The sequence below is a fragment of the Antechinus flavipes genome, chromosome 2 (genome assembly GCF_016432865.1).
Source record: "Antechinus flavipes isolate AdamAnt ecotype Samford, QLD, Australia chromosome 2, AdamAnt_v2, whole genome shotgun sequence".
NCBI classification, from domain to species: domain Eukaryota; kingdom Metazoa; phylum Chordata; class Mammalia; order Dasyuromorphia; family Dasyuridae; genus Antechinus; species Antechinus flavipes.
The window spans coordinates 292581825-292604838 of NC_067399.1; the positions used below are offsets into that span (position 1 = coordinate 292581825).

Sequence of the window (23014 nt, forward strand, 5' to 3'; positions counted from 1 at the left end):
ATCTGCTTTGTTAACAGTTCTTTGCTCCTATAAGAAGTACTGCTATAAGTGGTTTGTTTTATGTGGAGTCTTTATTTTTAGTATTGAATTAATTGGGTTATAGACTTAGCAGTGGAGTTATGAGCTCAAAGAATACAGATATTTTAATCAGTCAGCATATTTCCAAGCTGCTTTCCAGAATGGCTGGACCATTCTAGAGTAGCTTTTCATCATGTCTCCAACATTGACCCTTCTGTTGTCATTTTTATCAGTTTTCTAGGTGTGATGTTAAATCTTAGTGTTGTTTTGATTCAACACAAATACTTTATTTAAAAAAAAGGTTTAGCCGCATTATTTGTGTCAGCTAGACCAACTGTATACACAAAAATAAAAATGTCTACATACTTTCAAAGATGTTTCTCCTGGGACCTCTAATTTTGCCCAAGTTGCATTGTATTCCTTTTCTTACCCTGTTTTTAGTTTCTGGGCTTTTATACCATGTATCTGCCATGGAATTTCCCTAGAAATGGAACTTCCCTTAGAATTCAGGCATCCTGACCTTAGAATGTATAATTACTTTAGTGGCTTTCTCTATCTGAAGATCCATCTGTAAGGCTCACTCTCTTCTCTCATTGGTGAGTTCCTCTTAGGGTCTCCATTTTGTAGAGCAGTCCAACCTTTCCGGAAGCCCTTCTCTTCCAGTCCTTTTCCTGGCTAAGATTTCAAAATCATACCTTCATATTTAGTATCTCAATTTCCCATTGCTCCCTTCCTAGGCTTTTCAACTTATTTTGTTGTGTCTTCCCAGAACATAATATAGGCTTCTTGAATGCATGGCCATTTATTTTATTTGTATTTGTATCTGTAGCACTTAGCATAGTGACTGATTACTTAGAAACTGCTTAATAAATGTACATTTCTTTCCTTTGTTCTTTGCTTCTTTCACAAAGGTCTTAAGAATCACCATGATGAATACAAATCCATCATGTCTTGATGCTATGGTGATATCTATGACAGATATCTACAGAGATGAAATACATACCAGTAAAGTACCATTTGGATAACGGAGATCTGAACTTATATAAAGGCCCACCGATGTAAGGAGCACTAAGTGATAATTTGTTAAGACAAGTCTCACAATACTAGCTCTTATGCATTCTAAAGAAAGAAAAAATAACAAAAGGTCATTATGATTTGAAATCACATTCACAGGGATTAAGGTTAATGGAATTCATTTTCATAACTAGCTTTGATTTCTTTTCATGAGATAGATAAGGAAAGATAATACTTGGATAAATGTGATTCAGTTAAGTTGGCACAACGCAATCCTGGGAATCAAAAACTCTTAGTTCCTAAACCTAATTTGACTGGTTTATCAATGAGCTTCAGGGAGCTACAATGTTCCTACATTTTATTTCCTATTTATTCCTTTGTGATCATAAGGAACAATAATTAATCAAGTATGCTCTGAAACTTCATAAACCCTTGGAATTCTATATTTAGTGACTTAAAAATTAACTAACTCAAACTTGTCATTTTACAAATGAAGAAACCTGAGTCTCAGGAAAGCACTTGCCTGATCAAGAGGTGGGAATAGAAGTGCTATCCCTGAAATCTTTGGTGAAAAAAATTTACCTTCATCATTGTAAGGGCAAATACCATCTTTCACATCAAACCAAACAGTGTCACTGTCCTCCCAAAATCCAGAATGAGTCAAACCTATGTAAATTCCTAAAAAATAAAATTATAAAATAAAGTATTAAATGAGGATAAACACAATTGGGGCAACTAGTGGCAAAAAAGACAGAACCTTAATTCAAATCTAGCCTCAGACACTAGTTATGACCTTGAGCAAGTCATTTAAACCTGTTTGTCTCAGTTTCCTCATCTGTAAAATGATCCAGAGAAGAAAATTTCAAACAACTCCAGTAACTTTTTCCAGGAAAATCCCAAATGGAGTCACAAAGATTTGGGCATAACTAATCAACTAAATAATAGCAACAACCACCACAAGAAAAATAAATATAAATGCCCAAGATCAGGTCATTCTAAAAAGATTATTAGCAAATTATGGCCAGTAGGCAAAACTTTTATGGGGCTACCACATACTGCTCTTTATCTTTATCACATTCTTCACAAACCAGAAAAATACATTATTTTAATTGGTCAGATATATTATAAGTCCTCTGAAAGAATAGTTGATTGGATTTTGGGTTTAGAAAAGAAGCTTACATTGTTATAGTATTTTTTCCTTTATAAAGTATTCTTCCCAGTGATATTCATAATCAAGGAACCTATAAAGGTATGACCAATCCATTTTTAATGAGATGAGAAAATGTCTCAGAATGAAGTAGTTCAAATAAAAAACCATTGCAATGCAGAAATTCTACTTATTTTCAGGCTAAATATTAACTATTGGAAAGAAATTATATAATGACATCTAAAAGGTAATCAAACCATGAAAATAATCAGCTAAGTGGCATAACTCCTCTTATAAAAAAATCAAAGCTACCAATACCTATAAACATAGATGGAGATATTAAAAAAAAACTTGTTTTGCAAGACTTGATACAGAATGTATGACACTGTATGACACATACACTTAGTATCGTTATTTATGAAAGATTAAGTTAAATATATAAATATATTATAGATATACATATATATTTGTATGTTTATTGCACACTTTCCCCATTAACTGTGAGCTCCTTCAAGGCAGAATCTGTCTTTCGCCTTTTTTTTTTTTTTTGTTATCTCTAGCACTTAGCATGGTACCTGGCATATGGTAGATTAATAGAAGTTTATTGACAGATAAGATAAATAAAGGAACAAAGAGGCAAGGAATAGACACAAACTGGTTGTAATAATATCTTCTCAACAGCATGGATCAAAGTAGTAGTTTGTTTTCATTTCCAGAACTATTTCACAGCTGTTAATTTAGGGAAGATGTCCAAAGATAAGAATGCACTTTGATTTCTTCTCTTTCTTCTGAATGTAAAACAAATGGTGTAAGGTTCAAGGGCAATAATACTGGGGTTGTCTGATTTATTCTATATATAGGATCTTTTACATTTATTTCAGTTCAATCCCTAAATTGTTTATTAAGTACATACTATGTTCAAGGTGCTGGACATACTAGAATGTTTCAATGACTCCATAATCCTGTCAATATGAGTATATCATCCATCAGTTAAAATGGTGACCCAATGAATCAACAAGTATTCGTTAAATATCACTGTCAGACATTGTTCTAAGACTACAAGCAAATAGTCAAATAGTCCCTATGTTTAAGGAGTTTATATTCCAATGAGGGAAATAGTATATATGTATATACAGTATGAGTATACAGAAGATACATATAAAATTAATTCAAGATAAATAGGGAAGGCAAATACTAGTATCAGGAAGGACTAGGAAATGCTTCCTAAAAGAGGGATGCTTGATCTGAGTCTTGAAGGAAGCCAAAGATTCTTCAAACCAAAAGAACAGAAGGAGTGAATAGATCCCAAGAAGGGAGGCCAGTTATCACAAAGAAAGGTCTAGGGGTATGAGATCACATATCCTGGGTAGGAAACAGAAATACAGTTTTGCTAAATTAAAAAGTATGTAGAGTTATGTATAAGAAGCCTGGAAAAATAGGAAAGAGTCAGGTTATGAAGAGCTTCAAATTCCAAACAGGGGAACCTCTATTTGTTCCCAGAGGTAATAGGGAAGCTGGAACTAATTAGGTGACATGATCAGAATTTCACTTAAGAAAATCACTTCAACAGCTATGTAAGAGACATATTTCAGTGAGAAGTAAGTTCAGATGGGGGTGGGGGTGGGTGGGGAGGGAAGGACTAAATAGAAAGCTATTGAATAACTCTGGAAAGAGGAGAAGGAAGTCTAAAGGATATCTTTCATAGGTGTCAGATAACTTCTCTTTATTCACATAGAAGAAAATTCCATGTTGCCTCTAGTTCTCATAACCTTCTAATTGGTCTTGTTTCTTCCCACTCCAGTACACCTTTTACACAACTATTACTAAAGTAATATCCATAAATATGTTTGATCATATCAGACCCTACACACTCACCCAACATGAAGGGTCAAATATAGTCTTCTTAACTGCATATTTCATATATATTGGGTTACTTGATGTCTAAGGGAGAGGGTTAGAGAGAAGGGGGGGTGATTCGGAACATAAGGTTTCGCTAGAATGAATGATGAAAACTATGCATATATTTTGAAAATAAAAAGCTTAAAAATATAATCTTCTCATTTGTATTTAAAAACCTTCACAACCTTCTCCTTTTCCTGCTTTTTCAGTCTTCTTACATATTTTTCCTCCAAGCATTCTAAGGTCTGGTAATGTTGACTTACTTGCTATTCAATACATGTTCATATCTCTGTGATTTGTTGTTGTTTTGCACTGGTTATGCCCCATGTCTGGAATGATCTCCCTCAACCTCCTTGGAATTCAAGGCTCATTCAAATAATAAACTGCTAAAACTTTTCACCAGTTGCCAGAGAGAAAAATGTATAGATATCTACATACATAAATAAAAATCATAGGTAGAAATAGGCATTTGGCAACTGGTTAAAATTTTCAAGGCATTCAGGCTTAGGTAAGGTTTTTCCATTCTAGGGTGTCAATTTTCCTTGTCATCCTTTGGTCTCTAACTTTTCCAATCTGCTTCAATTACCACAGGTACTCCTCCAGTCCTTGTAACCAGAGTATTTTGTTTGTTGTTTTTTCCTCTGAGAATTTACTTAGACTCATTAAAGAACTGGTATCCTCTTCAGATTTCAACTCCTATACATCTCTAAAACTAGCAGATTTCCTCCTGGTCCTCCCTGACTTGCTCATAAAAAACATAGTGAGTCAAGCTCTTTTCAATATAGTGAACAGAGCCTATTCTGCTTTGAGTATAGTGGTCTAGAATAGGCCCCTTCTTCAAAGGTCTCCAGGGCTCTACCTGCATTGCTCCATTTTTCACAAGGCTCTGGACTTATAGACTTACAGCGTTATGTTCTTTCGGATTGCTGTTAGGCTCAGTGGTTATTCCTGTACTGGCCAACACAAGCTTTAATGACCTCTTGAGCTGGAATTTACCTATATCCTTTTTCCTGAAGCTTGACTGGGCCAATGAGACCCAGTGGACCAATCAGAAATATTCTGAGGCTGATCTCTCTGCTAAACTAGAACTGGATTAGTACCCTATTGGGATTGGATCAGGCTCAAGACTATTTTGGAACTGTACTGGACAAACCTTAAATATCCTGAGGCTACTTACTCTCTCTCTTTCTGGAACTAAATGTAGAAGGCTTTGGATTTGGGAAAGATGTCTTAGCTAGGCTTGGGTGTTCTGGAGATCAGAAATGGAATACTGAAATTATGCAGATGACTTCAAGGGATTATTCCAACAACTCTGCAGAACCCTAGATTAACCCTCTGTGGATTTCTGGCCATGATAAAATTCTGAAAGAAGTCTTTCTATGATAGAGTAGATATCATCACTTTGACCAGATGGAGAGTTTGAGAAGTATCTGAAATTCTCTGTGTTCTAGTGTGCAACCATAATTAATCTGGGCCTGCTTTGATTTGCTTAACTAATTCGAATTAATTATAATCAAGAAGACAGGAAAGATCTTGCATTTTCTAGATCTTTCAATTATTTATGTGCCTGTAAAAGAGGCGGTCTTTACAGATTCTTCAGAAGAGCATTGAAAAATCCATCCTGTGAGAAGGCATATTGAAGGAGGGATGATCAAGAGCAAAACACTTTTGAGGAGGACCAGGGTCAAAGGAGAGAGAGAGAATAGAATAAATGGAGAGTACAGTTAGCAATAGTAATTGGAGAAAGAATTGTGAAGAGGGATCCTCTGACAAAGGCATCACTTCTCAAATATATAGGGAACTGAGTCAAATTTATAAAACAATAAAATAGGAGGCATTTCCCAACTGATAATCAAAAGATATGAACTATACCTAAAGGGTTATAAAATCATGCCTATTCTTTGACTTAAGAATACCATTATTAGACATGAAAAAGGACCTATATGTACAAAAATATTTATAGCATCTCTATTCACAGGGCAAAGAATTAGAAAATGAGGGGATGCCCATCAAGGGGAGAATTGCTGGATAAATTGTAGTATGTAATTATGAAGGAATACTATTGTTCTGTAAGAAATAATGAGCAGGATTCTCTCAGAAAAACCTGGAAAGCCATGAATCCAAGCAAAGTGAAATTTACTATGTACAAAGTAATAGCAATGTTGTGAAGTGATCAGCTGTGAATGACTTTGCTATTCTCAATAATACAATGATCCACAACTCTGAGATTTATGATGAAAAGTGCTATCTATACCCAGAGAAGGAACTGATGGTATCTCAATACAGATTGAAGCATACTCCTTTTTTTAACTTTACTTTTCTTGAGGGTTTTTGTTGTTGTTATTTTGAGGGGGGAGGAAATCTGTTTTATTTCACAACATGACTTCTATGGAAATGTTTTGCATAATTTCACATGGCACATGTGCCTTCTTAAAAGAGTAAGAGTCAGGGTCAGCTAGGTGGAGCAGTGGATAGAGCACCAGCCCTGAAGTCAGGAAGACCTGAGTTAAAATCTGGTCTTGGACAATTAACACATGCTAACTGTGTGACCCTGGGCAAGTCACTTAAACCCAATTGCCTAAGCAAAAGAAAAAAAAAGGGGTGGGAAGGAAGGGAGAGAATCTGGAACTCAAAAGTTTTAAAAACAAATGTAAAAAATTATTTTATGTGTAACTGGGAAAACGAAATTATTAAAGGAAGAAAAGAAAAAAAATCTAACCTGTCCTCAGATTTTTCATCAAAGATACCTTTGACACATTTACATAAAGATTTTTATAAAAATGAAAAAGATCTTTCACATACTTTTTTTGTTAAAATGAAAAAGCACACACTAATACAGAAGTTGTTTATATTCTATTGATTGTTTGGGGGCAGGTAGGGAATAATATTCACATCCATGATTTTTTAACTGTTCTCTTCCTCCTTTTTTCACTAGATGAAATATTGCATAAAATGTACCACAATTCTTTTAATATTTTCTTCCCTCCAACACAAACTTCTTCAACGTATACTTAGTCTAGTCCAACTGTCTTTTCTATTATCTTCTAAGATTTCATTTCAAATTCTTCATTTAGCATAGCAATCTCAAAAGTATTAATATTCAAATAAAGCAGTCCCTCTCTCAGTATAGCAACTGTAATGTATAAAATGAAAAATTTGGTCTATTTTCCTACTATTTGTTGACCTGTCAGTTTCATCTATTTCTAAAATGGTTCTGTTGAGTTGTTTCACCAATTTTTTTTTGTATGCTTCTTTTCATTTCCACTGCTTCTCCCTGGATTGTAAAATAAATTTGCTAATTACCACATGCAATCTGACTACAGAGGGTTTTACAATTGAGTTTACAACTTTCAACAGCATTGCCTTTAACTATGAAATCTGTATGCTTGAAAAAGAGATCAAGTATCTGTTTATTAAGTAGTTTCTGAGTTTTTTTAAGCTTTTCATTTCAGTAACTGATCAATATTAGTTAAATTTTTGCAAGAAAAAATGATCATCATGATCAATATGTTTATCTTTTTTCATTCTCCACCCCCGCTTTTTTATTTTTATTGTTTGCATATGATTTGTTTAAACAGATCAGAGTGAAAGTGGATACAGTTATATATAGGAATATTTCACCTTTATAATTTCTTCTAATTTGGTGTTAATTTTATTTTTGCTCTAATTAATGAATGGTCTGCATACAAAACCAAGTAAACTACAATTCCCATATCGATAGTTTTGTTTTCTTTTATATAAATAGAAAGTAGTTTTTCATTGTCTGTGATGAATTGAGCTTCCAAGGCTTCTGAAATCATTTATCATAAGTTTTTAGTGATAATATTGACTTTATTTCTGCTTCAGATCAAGGGATAGAAAGGGGAGGGAGATGATAAGCATGGTTTCAGGATAAGATGTCCAGGATGATTGAATATGAAAAGCATGGATTGGGACCCACTAGATGTAGTGCTTTGGACAAGTTTGAACTCACTCACTAGTGAATTAAATAGTCCCAAGAGTAAGTACCAGGACAATGGATTAATCATCTAGGTGAGGAGGTATAGTCTCTATTCCAAATAGATCTGTTAAAGAAAAAAAAGTGGTGGGGGTAAGGGGGGTTAGGAGGGTGTTCAGGGAGCAACAGCAAAACCAATGATAATAAATCTCAAAACCCGAAAAATTTGAAATACAATCTGTCTGTAAGGAGACAGAGAGACAGATAATTGGCCAGAAATACTGGTACCAAAACTAGACTTTGTGCTATTGTAAACTAGGACTTCAGACAACAAACTGAATGACAGAAAAAATAAGTCTTCTGACACCAACATTGACACAAGAGCAAGTATATGCTTCACATTGAATATTTTCTCATCTTGAGTCATTTGGAATTTAATTATTACTCTGATAGAATTCTGAATTAAGTCCAATTATGTCTCAGGTGATCCAAAACTGAGACCAAAATTCCATTGTCTTTATTCCTCCCCACCAACTAGCCAATACTTAAGAGAGGTTTGAAAACTACACCTAATCCTGTCCCTCCAACATTAAAGGATTCATAGATAATCCAAACCAATGATATCTATGACAAGTAAATCTTATTCTCTTGATCCCAGTAATTCATAGTCTTTGTCTGCCATGGTAAATGCTAAACATCCCTTGCTATTCCTCTTTGCTGGTAACAAATACCCTATGTCATTTAATTTTGTTATTCTTCAGTTTCTTTTCTCCTCTCTCCTTTTCCCTTGTTTCTCTCTGTATATTCATATAATTAACATAATTAATAAAGCAGAAGAAAGGAAAGGAGGGAAAGAGACAGGGAAGGAGGGAAAGGTAAAGAAAAGAAAGGAAGGGAGGAACAGAGGGAATGACGGAGGGAAGAAGTATTGATGAAACATTTTAGAAAGAAACAGAAATCATTTTAGAAGGGACCACTAACAAGGAGGGCAATCTTAGTATTACCCTGTTAAATGTATCATATACTTCTTTTAAAAGCTACAAATATAATGTAGATTCATATTTTCACAGATAATCCTCTTTTAACTATTATATTCATGTGTTTTGAATAGCACCAATTGTGAAAAGTAGCTTCTATGAAAGTCTTCCATGATACAGTTTTATCAAAACAGGAATAGGGTACTCTGGCTACCTCCTTGCCATGCTTCTATTGCCACCATTCTACCCTCGGACTCTGACTTAATTCTCTAGTTTTTGCTTCAAGTTTAACACAACATCTTCATAATGTATTTCAGCTATCTTTTTGATGTGTCACCTAACAAATACACACACTCTTTCTTATCTCCCATTTTCTACCTCTTGCTCGGACAACAGTCACTAAATTAATATTGCTATTCCTAAAAATAAGGTGTCAATTATTTTCCTATGATTCTACTCATTATCTTTATAAATTTTCAGGTCAAATTAACCTTTCCTGATCATTCCTCTCCTAAATATGTTTTCTCCTACCTGCATCCTTGATACAGAGTTTAAAAAATATATTTATGCTATAAACATTAAACTTGTAAACATAATTTTGAAAGAATTCTGATTTTTTTTTTAGTGTATGATCAGTCATGTTTTCCAAAGATTGTTGATAAAAAAAAAATGCTACCCATCTTCTGACAGAACGGTGATAAACTAAAATTCAGAATGAAACACACAATTTTGGGCATAATCAATTTATTTGTTTGACTAAGATTATTACAGTGCCTTTCTCTTCCTCTCTCCAGGGGATGGATAGAGGTAGGAAGAAGAAAAAATAAATGTTTTGTACTTGAAAAAAATAAAATATAATTTTTAAAACATGTAAGGTCCTTGAGGGCAGAGACTATTGTGACTTTTTGTATTTGTATCCCTAGTACTTAACACAATGTCTCACACATAAGTTAACGGTTTTTTCATTTGCTTTTCCATTTGATTCCTATGTGCTTATTAGCATTATAAAAAGATTCAAAATTTAAAACAGTAAACTTACCAGAAATACTGCCACCAGTTGTGAGACCAATTAATGCTACATCATTAGCACATGGACATTTTGTAAGTTCGATACTTATCACATATGGAATTAACTTTCTTATCTCACTATTTTTCATGGGTTTTCCAAGAATCCAGTGAAGAATAGGCTCTGTGGGATAAAAAAAATAGAAGTGTTAAAATTTATGAAATTATGAAAATTAAATCTTCTGATACCTGCCTTTAAAAGCTTGGGGGAAGGGGACATCATGCTAGGAGAGAAATTATTTTAATAACCAATGATATGAGAAGATTCAAAGTTCTCCCCTTTTTCTAAAATCCTCATTTTTAAACTCAATCTCTGAAAGTTGAATTAACTTTGTCCTCAGTCATGATCAGATCTTACCCAAACTTATAAGTACTCTCTAATCTGAGATAATTTCTGCCTGTTTTGTTCCACACATGCAATTTTGAAGAAGATTTATCAAGATTGTGCCAAATAATAATAATAATATAATGATTAAAAGAGAAGCTGAAGTATCCAGAGGAAGGTGACCACTTTGGTGAAGGAATTCAGAATTGTGTAATAATAAGAATAATTAAAGGAAACAGTCATAACTCTGCAGAAGATACCTTAGGTCACTGATATAACTGTCTTCAAATGTAGGAAGAGCTAGCAGCAAATTCCAGTTCTGTTTTAGATTCTATGGAAATTTCCTCTCACCAGATATTTTTAAGTACATGTTGTAAATAGGATTCTTTTTCAGAAAGAGTTGCCTTAGATCAGAGTTTAGTCAAGCCAATGATGGTCTGAAGGCCAAAACCTTTTTGCTGCATGTTTTCATATGGAAAGCAAATTAAAAATGGCTTTTACACTTTTAAATAAAGTGTGTGTGTGTGTGTGTATACATAGATATATACATAGATACATACATACACATATACAAAACATAAAAATAAATAGGATGGAATTGAGTTGTGATAGATTTTTTGAACAGTAGAATAATTTATTCAATGAGGAGTCACTGCAAGTTCTTCAGTAGAGGAATGACATAAAAATAGTTGTACTTTTAAGAAAACACTTAAAGTCATGAAACTTAAATCTACATTCCTACTTAATAATCTAAGTTTTCTAACCTACATTTTCAAGTTCTTAACTTCCCAATACTTCCTTCTTCAGTTAGTCTAACCAGTTACTGCCTTTTGGGTTTGCTCCATACATTTCCATCTCAATGTCTTTTACACACTTACCCTGCTTAAAATACCCTCTCTCCTACTTTTCATCTATGTAAATCCCACTTAAAGACACAAATTAAGTCTCATCCCAACCTAGTGACCTCTTCCTCCTCTCAACTTCAAACTAAACACTAAACAATTACAAACATACCATTGGGATGCTTACAGTGTCCCATACCAGCTCATATACAGATCTTTGGTGAGAACCTATGTGATACTGGAATGATCACTGGCCTCAGAGTCAGAGCTTCTGTCTTAGCACTCTAGCAATTTTATTGTGGCTAAGTATCAACCTTTCATTGATCATCATAACTATTTATAAAATAGGGATATAATAATACTTGTACTATCTATCTGACAGAGTTTTTATGATAAAAATTTTTCTTAAGTATTTAATTGTAGGTAAGTTAGTATGTGCCCTATCTTTTAGTCTTTTCTCCAGCTTATTTACTTTTTGAGGTAACCATAGTTAAGTGACTTGCCCAATATCTCACAGCTAGCAAATGTCGAGTATCTGAAGCCATATTTGAATGCAGATTTTCCTGACTCCAATGCCAATGCTCTATTCACTGCACTACCTAGCTGCCCCTTACAATGAAAATATTTTGTGAAATTTGAAGTACTATATAAATGAGTGAGATATGAATAATACCATCTTTCTTCTTTAAAAATCAAGAAAACTGACAAGAAAATTGTTTCAGGGAATTAAAGCTCTTGCTACTAATATAACACACTGTCTGACTGGCAATATAAAACCCCTAGGCAGGAGGAGTTGGGCATTTTTTAACCTTGACATGCCTTCTCTACCAGACCTGTCATCATGGCAACTAGACAGACAAGGGAAAGTTGGACTCAACTAATCAATGTTGTATCTTTATGAAATATCCTTTTCACAAACACTCCTGCCCAATGGAAGAATTTAAATGTCAAATTATCTACAAAGCATCACATTTCATTCTAACCCCAACGTGAACTATTCAAGCATCCCGAATAAGGCCTTGACTGAAACATGACTGCTACTTGCAGTCTGGAAGGTCCAGCTGTGCAGTTTCAGCAGGTACAAGATCTATCCAGGGCTTGGGAGGCTCTTTGCTGGCACGGTCGGGAAGATTTACCCATTTTTTAATAAAAATGAGAGACTACATTCTTTTCAAAGAGGCACCCTCAATAAATCAATTGGACTATCCCATAAAGAAGAAAGTGCAAGAAGGGACAATCAGAAGAGATTCAAAAGAAAAGAACTTGCTAGGCTGTTAAATCCCAGAGAGCCATCACTGAGATTTCTCTTGCTGATCTAATGGCAGAGAGGAACCAGAAATCTGAAGTTCAAAAGGCCCAATGAGAACAAGCCATCAAGATTGCCAAGGAAGCAAAGAAAAGGCCAAGCAAGCGATTAAGAAGACTGCTGCATCCACTGCTAAGACTCCTACAAAGGCAGCAACTAAATAAAAAATTGTGAAGCCTGTGGAAAGTTTCAGCATTCCAGGTGGAAAACACTGATTGTCTACTAATTTTGATTAAGCAAAATAAAATTTAAAGTTACTTTGAAAAAATTAATCTTATATTTCGTTTATCAAATGTGTAACTGGATTAACACATTTTTGTAAAGAAGAGCAAAAATATAGAAACAATATAGAGTGCTGCAAAATTAAAACAATGTTTTCTTTGAGATCATTGCTCTGTATAATATTTTGATCACTAATCTTACTTTGCCTTGCATATTTAATTTTAAATGAATATGCCTGATTGCCCAAATAGAGTATTCATTGAAGATAGGGACTACTATAGCATATGTTTTCTGTAACCCTTAATTGCCAATTAAAAATAGTGCTACAATAATTTTGTCAGTCTTTTTGCTCTTTTCTATTAAACTTTTTTTTCCTTAGTACTAATTAAAAGTACATACCTACATTCCAGATAATTTTGTTTTCTTTCCTGGTGCTAAATTTTTTACATACAGTGTGCTAGCTAGATAAACAATTATCATTTGTTATGAATTCAGGGCCTGGAATTCTCTAGGTTGGAATGTCTCCCTAGTTCCATTTGAAAACTTCTTCTACCTGATGACTTCTGAAATTTCATAATTAGAGATCATTTGTTTTGTCCTTTCTTTAAATGCAAATTCATCCTTATGAGTGGCAATATTTAAAATGACAACCAGTCACTTGTATATTATTGTGAAAAGTGAGTTTATTGGAATTTGTTTTTCTGAAAGGGAATTTTGATAGAAGAAATAACAGAGCTAGAACAAGCATACTAGGTACCTGGGTCAAAGATTGGGAGATTGCCTGAGAAGGCACCAAAAGCCTATTTCCTGCATTTCATTGCTTTGCCTAAAGTTCACTTTCCTCCTAAATTTTGATTATCACTCTTCTTATTTAATGAACATCGGACCAGTTCTCTGAAACTTGATTAAACGCCAATGCTCTTTAACCTCCTTTGTATAGGACTAAACATCCCTGCAGTTCATTAAAAAAAAAAAAAAAAAAAAAAAAAAAAAAGGAATGACACTATCCCAAGGTGAAAATGAGGGAAATACAAAATTCAGTAGTTTACCAGGATTCAACAGAACTAAATTTATTTGTTCTAGTACACCACAAAAATTGTAGCTCCTCTCAGTGCAAATGTTATCCATTTTGAAATATATTTTTGCTATTGAGACTTGATTTTCTTCTTGTTTGTGCTGAACATTCTAGAATAATTGAACATAGGGTTGTTCTTTTTAATTAGAGAATAGCTGGGATTCACTGCTAATATTGGGAGACTCTGGGCAGACTAACATGATACTTATATGTATTGTCTTCATTAGTATAGAAATGAGACACTTAAGTAGACATGATCCAAGAATTTATCTATTGGTTACATGCCATTTTAAATTCAGATTTGTGGAATTGTTTTATAGAGATTTGTCAGAAGGGATTTAGCAAGACAAAGATCAAGTATTCATTCTCCATCTTGAGACTCACATGAGCAAGGTAGGATCAAGCCTTGCGATGATTTCTGAGTGCTCCCTCACTCTTTCCTTCTGAAGCTTATAAGCAGCAGCTGCTGCTGTTGCTGCTAACTGGAAGTGATGGTAGGGGACAAAAACCAAATGATACATCCTTCTCTGACACATTTTCCTTCTTTTCCCCTTTCCTCAGAAGGAATGAAACAATTGCATTAACTGCTTTACTCCCATGGTTTTTGTGTTTTCTTCTTTCTCACAGGGGGAAAATATTAAAAGCAAAAGAATTTGGCACTGCTATCAGCATGAAAGCACTGTTTCATATCCAAATCATTCTTTTCCTCTTTTCTTACTGTCCTTCTATTGCCATCTTTATTGAGTGATTTTGAGGAAAAGACTGGGATCTTTGTGGAGATTGAGAAAAATCCTCACTTCAACATAAAACATAGGGAGAGGGGATGAGGAAAGATAATGAATCAGTGTAAAAGTCACAAATGCAGAGTAGGTGCATTAAGGACATGGTACTCTTAGGCCAATACAAGCTTCCATACACAGAAGAGTGGATAATACAGAGAGAGACCATTAAAATAAGAGTCAATTGACTCCTAGACCTAATACAATTGAGCCCTTGAGACAAAGGTTAGCCAAGATCCAGAAAGGAGAATCTGGGCAAGAAAGAATATACCTTCTTTCTCACAGGTCCCCTTTGGATATGTCTTATAATGTGTAACTAATATCTAGATACCAGACAAAGTATAATTTACCTAAGTTTACCTGTGGCTGTTATTCAGTTGATTCAGTCATGGCCAACTCTTTGTAACCCAATTTGGGTTTTTCTTTGCAAAGTTACTGGGTGAGTGGGGGAATGGGAGGGTTACCATTTTCTTCTTCAAGTCATATTACAGATGAGGAAGCTGAGGCAAACAGAGTTATGTGACTTTGCCAGGGTTACACAGCTAATAAGTGTCTAAACAGATCTGAATCCAAGAAGATGAGCCTGCCTACTTCTATTCATTCTATTCACCTCACTATCTAACTACTCCTCATTACACGTGGACCTCTGACTATTAAAGCCACTACTGGGGCACCCATATTCTAGTAAAACCATATGGCAGTGGATATTTCCCTTATTTCTTGTATTCTTTAAATGTGTATATGACTCCATTAAAATAAAATATAGACCCCAGATCAACAAGAAAATTTTGTAAGAAACAAGGGAAAAACAATTCAAATACACTGGAGCTACAATTAAGAATTATATAGGATTTATTAGCAACCACAATGAAAGATAACAGGTCCTAGAATCACATCTAATGACAATTAAAAGAACTGGTCCTGTGGCAAAAAAAAAAAAAAAAACTGTATCCAGCAAAATTATCTATAATATTGAATGAGAAAAAAAATGGACATTCAACAAGTTTGCAGATTTTCAGGATTTTCCATCAACCAAACCCAAACTTATAAGAAAATTTAACATATAAGAGCCAATATCAAAATCAATTTCAAGAAACTCAACATGGACAACTTGTTTATCTTTTTTTAACATGAAATGTATACCACATGTTTAAGATTGACATAAAAAATAGGGCAGCTCAAAAGAAAGATTGGGACAGAGTTAAGGTAAAAATAGTAATTATGTTATACAAATGAACTGCAGAGGAAAAATAGACATAGATGCATTAAAGGGAGGAGGAGAGCTCATAGTTCTGAAAACCTATTCACATTGGGAATGGGTTAAGTAGACAATACTACATATATACCATGAAGGATATAGCACCCTCAAAAATCTATAAAGAAATAAGGGGGAGAGGGATAGGTGAATGGGGAAGCAAAAAGTGAGGGAAGAAGACAAGGGATCCATGAGTTGAAGAAATAATAGCAAAGCAAATTAAGGAGCAGAATTAAAGCAAAGAGACACAGGTATATGAAAGATATATACATGGGGAAGGGGTGAAGAATATAAAAGGGAGGAAAAAAGAATAAAGTATAACAAATGTGCAGCAGAAGAAAAAAAAACAATTTACAAGGAAGTAAAGAAAAGATAGCAATTCATGAATAGAATTTCTTCTACTAATCTATATACTTTCTTGAACTGGTAACTTGTTATATATTTTGAGTCCTCCCTGCTGTTCTGCTGGGCACATAACAATATTCTCTTTTTCATTTCATTTTATTTTATTTTGTATTTCTTTTCTACTTTTCTTTTTTCTTATTCTTTTTTTTTAAATAAAAAGAGAAGCTCTTACAATTAAAAAAAAATGTGGGAACTGCTTATCTAGGTTTTCCTTTGCAGGTGGGTACCCTCATAGAATTTTCTATGCTTACATGCTGGTCCAGATGACTTCTGAGCTTCTTTCCAACTTTCATATTCTATGAACCTACAAGCTTATTTTGCATTCGGAGGAGAGCATCTCATTTTTCACATACTACATTTAGGTAAAGATAAAACAACATTTCAACTCATTGTTATTCCCTAGTGAAGATGTAAATATTTCTTTTGTCTTATAGCATTTACCTCGGATAAGGTCCAGTATTGTTCCTTCAGTAGTATAAGTGTCTAATCCCTCTTGAAGTGTAATAGATACAAACCATTCTTCCACTGGAGCAATATCTGATTGCAAACAAAAAGCAAAGCATCATTACATGGAAAGAGAATCTGTGAATATTTCTTTTTGTAGCACATCAATAACTATAACAAATAGAACTGTAGGTAGTCTGGGAAAGAACTGGAATAAAAGCTTTAGGACTTTCTATCTACTTGTCTTTCTAAAGAATACTTTATACATGCTGCAATGTACTATGAATAATCAAAAAATTAATATTACCCTAAACAACTATGACAATCTTTCCCATAAGCAATTTTCTGGTTCAACTTGCTTTGTAATCTTTTTTCATAACATGTTTCTAAGTTCTTCACTCATCTAATGCACTTCACTGATTCAACTCTATTTTACATACCTTTTTTTGAGTACCCTAATGTTTTAATCTCCTACTCCCAATTAGCTTTGTGCCATTTTCATTTGATTTTTCATTTTCTAAAGATTATAACTTGTTCAACTATATTGAACTCATATCAATCTATCAGTGAGTATTTATTAAATGCCTACAATGTGCCTAAACACATTGTGCCTAGTATTGTGCTTGGCTCTGGAAATAAAAAGACAAAAATTAGAACAATAGGACCTGTGTTTAAGGAACTTATATTGGAAGGGACAATATGCACATGTGTAAGCATGTACAGAATAAGTATAAAGTAGGTTTAGAGGGTACTAGCATTTTGGAGAATCAGGAAAGTCTTCATGAAGATAATGCAGCTTAAACTAAGTCTTTAAAGAAGTGAATATACAAAGTGGAGGGGAAGAATGATTGCCTCCCATGAAAGTTCAAAGACATTATCTTCCAGATGTAGGAGATGCAGAGCCTGAGTGAGGAATATCAAAGCCAGTTTGGATAGATATAGATTACAGGGAAGGAGTTATGTTAGGAGATCTCTTTTTATCTATCTTTCTCTCCATACATATGAACATATTTTTATCACATACTATTATATATATATATACATACATATATGTATATATGGGTATATGTGTATATATATATATATGTATACACACATATATAATCATATGTATACATAGAAAATATACAATCCTCATACAATGAGGATGGGAAAAGAAGTTGTGAAATTTGTGAGGGGCTTTACATACTAAATAGAGGAGGAGATCATATATTCTATCTGATGCAATAGAGCACCCCTAGAATATAATGAGGAAGGAAGTGACATGGCCAGACTTTTATTTGAGGAAAAATACTTTGACCACTCAGTGAAAGAAGACTTGGAACAGAAAAAGATTTGTGGCAGGAAATCTATCACAATACTTTGGGCCAGAGAAGATGATGGACTGAATCAAGATGATAGTTACATAGACAGTGAGAAAGACATTTCAAGTGGTGTCATGGAGGTAAAAAAAATCATATAATTTGACCATTACCTGTAAATGTGAAATGTGGGAGGATTAGTTAAGAATAATGTCAAGGAGCAGCTAGGTGGCACAGTGGATAGAGCGCCAGCCCTGAAGTCAGGAGAACCTGAATTCAAATCTGGTTTTAAGACACTTAACACGTCCTGGCTGTGTGATCCTGGACAAGTCACTTAACCCCAATTGCCTCAGCAAAAAAAAATAATAATAATAATAATGTCAAGCATGCAATCCTAAGAGACTAGAAGGATGGTGGTTCTTAATAAAAATAGGAAAGTTTGGAAGAGGGATAGGTTTATGATAAAAGATAATAAGTTTTCTTGTTGAGTTGAAATTAATATGAGCCATCCATTTTAAAATATCCACAATATAATCCACTATAAGATTGGAGCTCAGGTGAGAAACCATAGATTGGATATATAAATCTGTAAATCATCTCAAAGAGATGATAATTAAACTTAGGAGATTTTACAAGATTGCTAAGTAAGAGAATGAAGAGAGATGAGAACCCAATAAAACTTCTTGAGATATGTTCACAATTAGAGAGATGATATAGATAATGCTTCAACAAAGGAGTTGGGGGGGAGGGGAAGCATCAAAAAGGTATGAGGAAAATCAAGAGAGATCAGTGCAGATGAGGATGGGGAAGGTCAGGGTGCAGAATGATCAATAATGATGAATGCTGCAGAAGTCAAAAGATGAGTGTTGAGAAAAGACCATCACAATTATGATTTTTATAACTTTGGAGAGAGCAGTTTAAATTTTGCAATCTGGCTTCTTAAGAGGAGAAGAAGTGGAAGAAAAAAATGTACACAAATTTTCCACCTCTTATATTTTAGCAGAAAGAAGGAGACAAAATAAAAAACAATAATTTATTGGAATGATAGTGTCAGATTTTTTAAAAGGATGGGGTAGGCTTGTCCATATCCGAATGCAACAGAGAAAGAAAACAACAGATAGAAAGAGACTCAGGATGAGGAGGGGGTGATAATCAAATTGATAATCTCTGGAAATCACAAAATCATACTATTAGAGCTATAAGAGCACTTAAAGACCATCTAGTCTGATCCCTTTTTATAGTGGAAGAAATGAAACCCAGAGAGTTTAAATGATTGGGCCAAAATTACAGAGATAGTTAAAATGGCAAGGTCAAGATTTGAACCACAAGACTTTAAATCCAACACACTTCAGATCTACTGTACTATGCTGACTCTATGAAAGGAGATTGGATCGAGGACATATGTATTAATATATTTATATTCATATGTTATATATAACATATGTGTGAATAATATAATATATATAATTCTGTCTGATAGGTATTTATTCTAGTGAAGCAATCTTATGTGTCCTTCAGCCAATGGCATATCAGTCCAAAGTATTGAATTTTTTAAAATTCAAATTATTTTTCTTCTGTTGATGATTAGGCTGACCTATTTTGAATGGTGTTAAGTCTTATTTAGCCTGGTGCCATTAATAATAATATAATAATCAAAATCATAATAACTAATGTTCATATAGTACTTAAAGGTTTGCAGAACACTTTACAAATATTTTATTTTGTCTTTACAACCACCCTGGAAAAATGAAGTTATCCCCATTTTACACCAGAGGAAATTGAGGTACACCAAGGTTAAGTGCTTTATCCAAAGTCATACAGCTAGCTAATAAACATCTGAGACTGTCTTTGAGCTCCATTCTTCCTAATTCCAGGTCTAGCACTCTCTACAATTCTCCCTTAGAGCAACGTGTTATCTTCTATAGGGCAGGCATTCTCCTTCTATTTGATATATATATTGGCAATACTTTGCCAAGAATCTCATTGGCCATTGAACAAAGTTGTCTCTTTTCACAGCAATCAAGGAATTCTGCATGAGATCAGCAGCTTTCCACTATGCCAGTTCAATATGCAGTGTTTTTTTTCAAATGATAAATATCTCATCAAAATAACTAACCTGTAGGTAAAAAGAACTAACATAGTACACTGTTACCTTCTTTATTTGTGATTTCTTTTCTGGGAATACTAATTGTCCAGTAAACATTATTCTTTTCCTTAAAAATCAAACATAGTAAATAATGTTTTATGATTCATGTAATAAAATGTTAACTTTACATCTTTTACTATAACAATTTAAAAGAAAATTTAGATAAGTAAATCCATGAGCATTATTTCTCTATTAATTCTACCAACCCATTGAAAATAAAAATGGAAAAATATCAACCCACAAATTGAAAATTTATCCCTCAGAGTAATTAGTACATCATAGTTTGATATTAAAATAATTTATATTTATATTATAATTTAAAATTATCTTGAAAAATTAATAATTTAAGTATTATTACCTCCATTTTACAGATAAATCATATAAAGTTCTAAGAAGTTAATTAAGAAGTTAAAAGTTCTAAAAAGTTAACTAAAGAAGTTAATTAAGAAGTTAATTTAGGAAGTATGGGAGTCAAATTTTCAAGCACAGTTTGTTCTGATTCTAAGTCTTAGATTTTATCACATTGCCCTTGTATGTGTGTGTATATCATTCATAAAGTCTAATAGTTACCATCATGATTATGTAAAAGGCTAATTGATATAAATACTATATCATTACTGTACCCTAAAATCTATTTCCAGCACAGAAATGAGCAATTTGTGGCTAGTCCCATATTATCTAACATGACATATTCCATAAAGAAGATATTCAGTAAGTGCTGAAAGATTAAATAAATAAATTCAAAAACTAGAGAAAATGTTGTAACTTTGGGCCCAGATACAACCATAGAAATGGGAGAGAAATGTCCTTGCCAAATTAATGAATCATCAATAGTTGGACCGCAAAATGTTTTTTTTCTTATGTAAGAACAAACTATCAAATCAACATTAAGCTAATTTGTTGACATTTTTGTTTGAAAATTGCTGTAATTCTGATTTCCCTTATCCAGAATAGTAATTTCAAAAATAACTATTGTTTAAGAAATTTGTAATAGCTCAGGAAAATCTGATTCTTCTGTTATGTTGCCTTAGTTTCGATGCTCCAAAAGGTAGTGGTGTTTGTCATCAGGGTGCTGCTTATCAAGTTAAATGAACATACAGCCAATTCCTCTAAATGGATTATTTGGGACTTTTTGTGAAAATGTTTTAGAAATAAACACAATTGTACCACAAGCACAGAAGTGCCATAATTGAAATTAAAGTAGACTAAGGCAACAATGTTCTGAGCATGCTCAATTTATTGATAAGACTAGTAGTTACCAATAAAAGGGGTCTTAAGCTGTTCAGCAAGCCAAAATATCTCTAGAAGGGGTGTTAAAAGACTTATACTTTAGGGAAAATAGATTACGTCATCTGGTTTCTATTGCTGGAAAGGATGAGATTTTCTTCTTTGTATTGAGAGAAAGCAGATTGGCCTGTGCCTACCTGCATCTTTGCAAGGACAACTAGTGGAGCAGAGATAAGATGTTTCCTCAAAAGAAAGATAGAACAGAAATTTTCCAGGAAAACAACTTGTGAACTTAATTAAGAGACAAAGAAATGTGACAAGCAGTTATACAAAATAGCTGTAAAGATAATGACATCAATTACAAAAAGGAATCAATTGATTTTTCCCAACCCACTCCTTTGAACAATGGAAGACACATCTCCCATGGATCCTTTATCTATTGCTAGGGAACAGAATAACAAGAGTCTGCATTAATCTTGAGAGCCATCATCCAGTACCTTGCACACAATGCCCCATTTGCATAGACAACAAGTCTCTGCAAAGACAAGTCTAGTGCAATCTGACCCTTGTGGTCTTTGGCTGGTTGGATCTCAGTCAGCTCACTCTTGGGAACAGATGTTGAGGCTTCAGTTGTGAGTTCTGCCTCATTGGCTACAGGTCAGGGGTATACATCCTGTAGATACTCCAGGACAGGTATCAAGAGCATGCACCAAATCGAGATTGTCCTGACCATCTCAGGATGGGCTCCTGGATACACAAGCTAAACACTGTTGCTGGAGCCCGTTGACAGGGGAGATGAGAGGAGTATAAGAACAGGACAGCAGAAGGAGAGGGAGGAAGCAGGAGGAGAGACAAGATGATGTAACAAAGCAATAAAGCTTCTCTAACTGCACAAGTGGTGTCAGACTGCTCTGTCATATCCAGAGATGGCCGAAGGTCATAGAGGCCATGATAACTGTGGGTAAGTGCTCAGATTCCAGCTGGTGTCAGCAAGTCTGCATTAGCTGAGGACCCCACAATCTATGTTTAATTTTGTAAGATTTTTAACAAAGTCATTATCAGTAGTGCATATTGCCCTAAGCTTTTCTGGCATGAGTTTAGAAGAGATACAGCAATTAATACAAGTCTAAAGCAAGACGATAAGACAGAAGACAATTCCAGCCCATTTATTAAGGATGGTTAATAGGTCATTTCCTTGTAGTCAGGAAGAATTATAGCATGGATCACTTGGAATAGGTAATTGTGTTTCTGATATAACTTGCTGAATTTTATGAAGATTGTAACTATTTCACTGGGTTGGTTAACATAAGAACAACAGAACTGATTTATCATAGCATAAACCCTTTCCTGAGTTGCAACAAGAATATCTAAAATTATGTGATTTTGTAAAGCCATTTGAATCACAGAACCTGACTCAATCTGGGGGAAGAAAATGGATTCACTTGTGGTCTGAGCCAACTTTTCCATTTCCATTTCAATTTCAATTCATTAGGAGAACTCACCAAGGGCTAAATTGAAGGAGACATTTGCATGTACAAGGTAATCAACAAAATGTAGCAAACATAAATGCCATGAAACAAAAAGCCAAAGTAAAACAAAAAACAAAAATTATCATCAATATTAAATAAAA

The 23014-nt window shown here is 34.0% G+C and overlaps 1 pseudogene; it reads left to right on the forward strand.

Annotated features, from left to right (window-relative positions):
• LOC127546650 (60S ribosomal protein L24-like) overlaps positions 1 to 12745 on the forward strand; it is a 50520-nt pseudogene extending 37775 nt beyond the window's left edge.
• The last annotated feature ends 10269 nt before the right edge of the window (positions 12746 to 23014 follow it).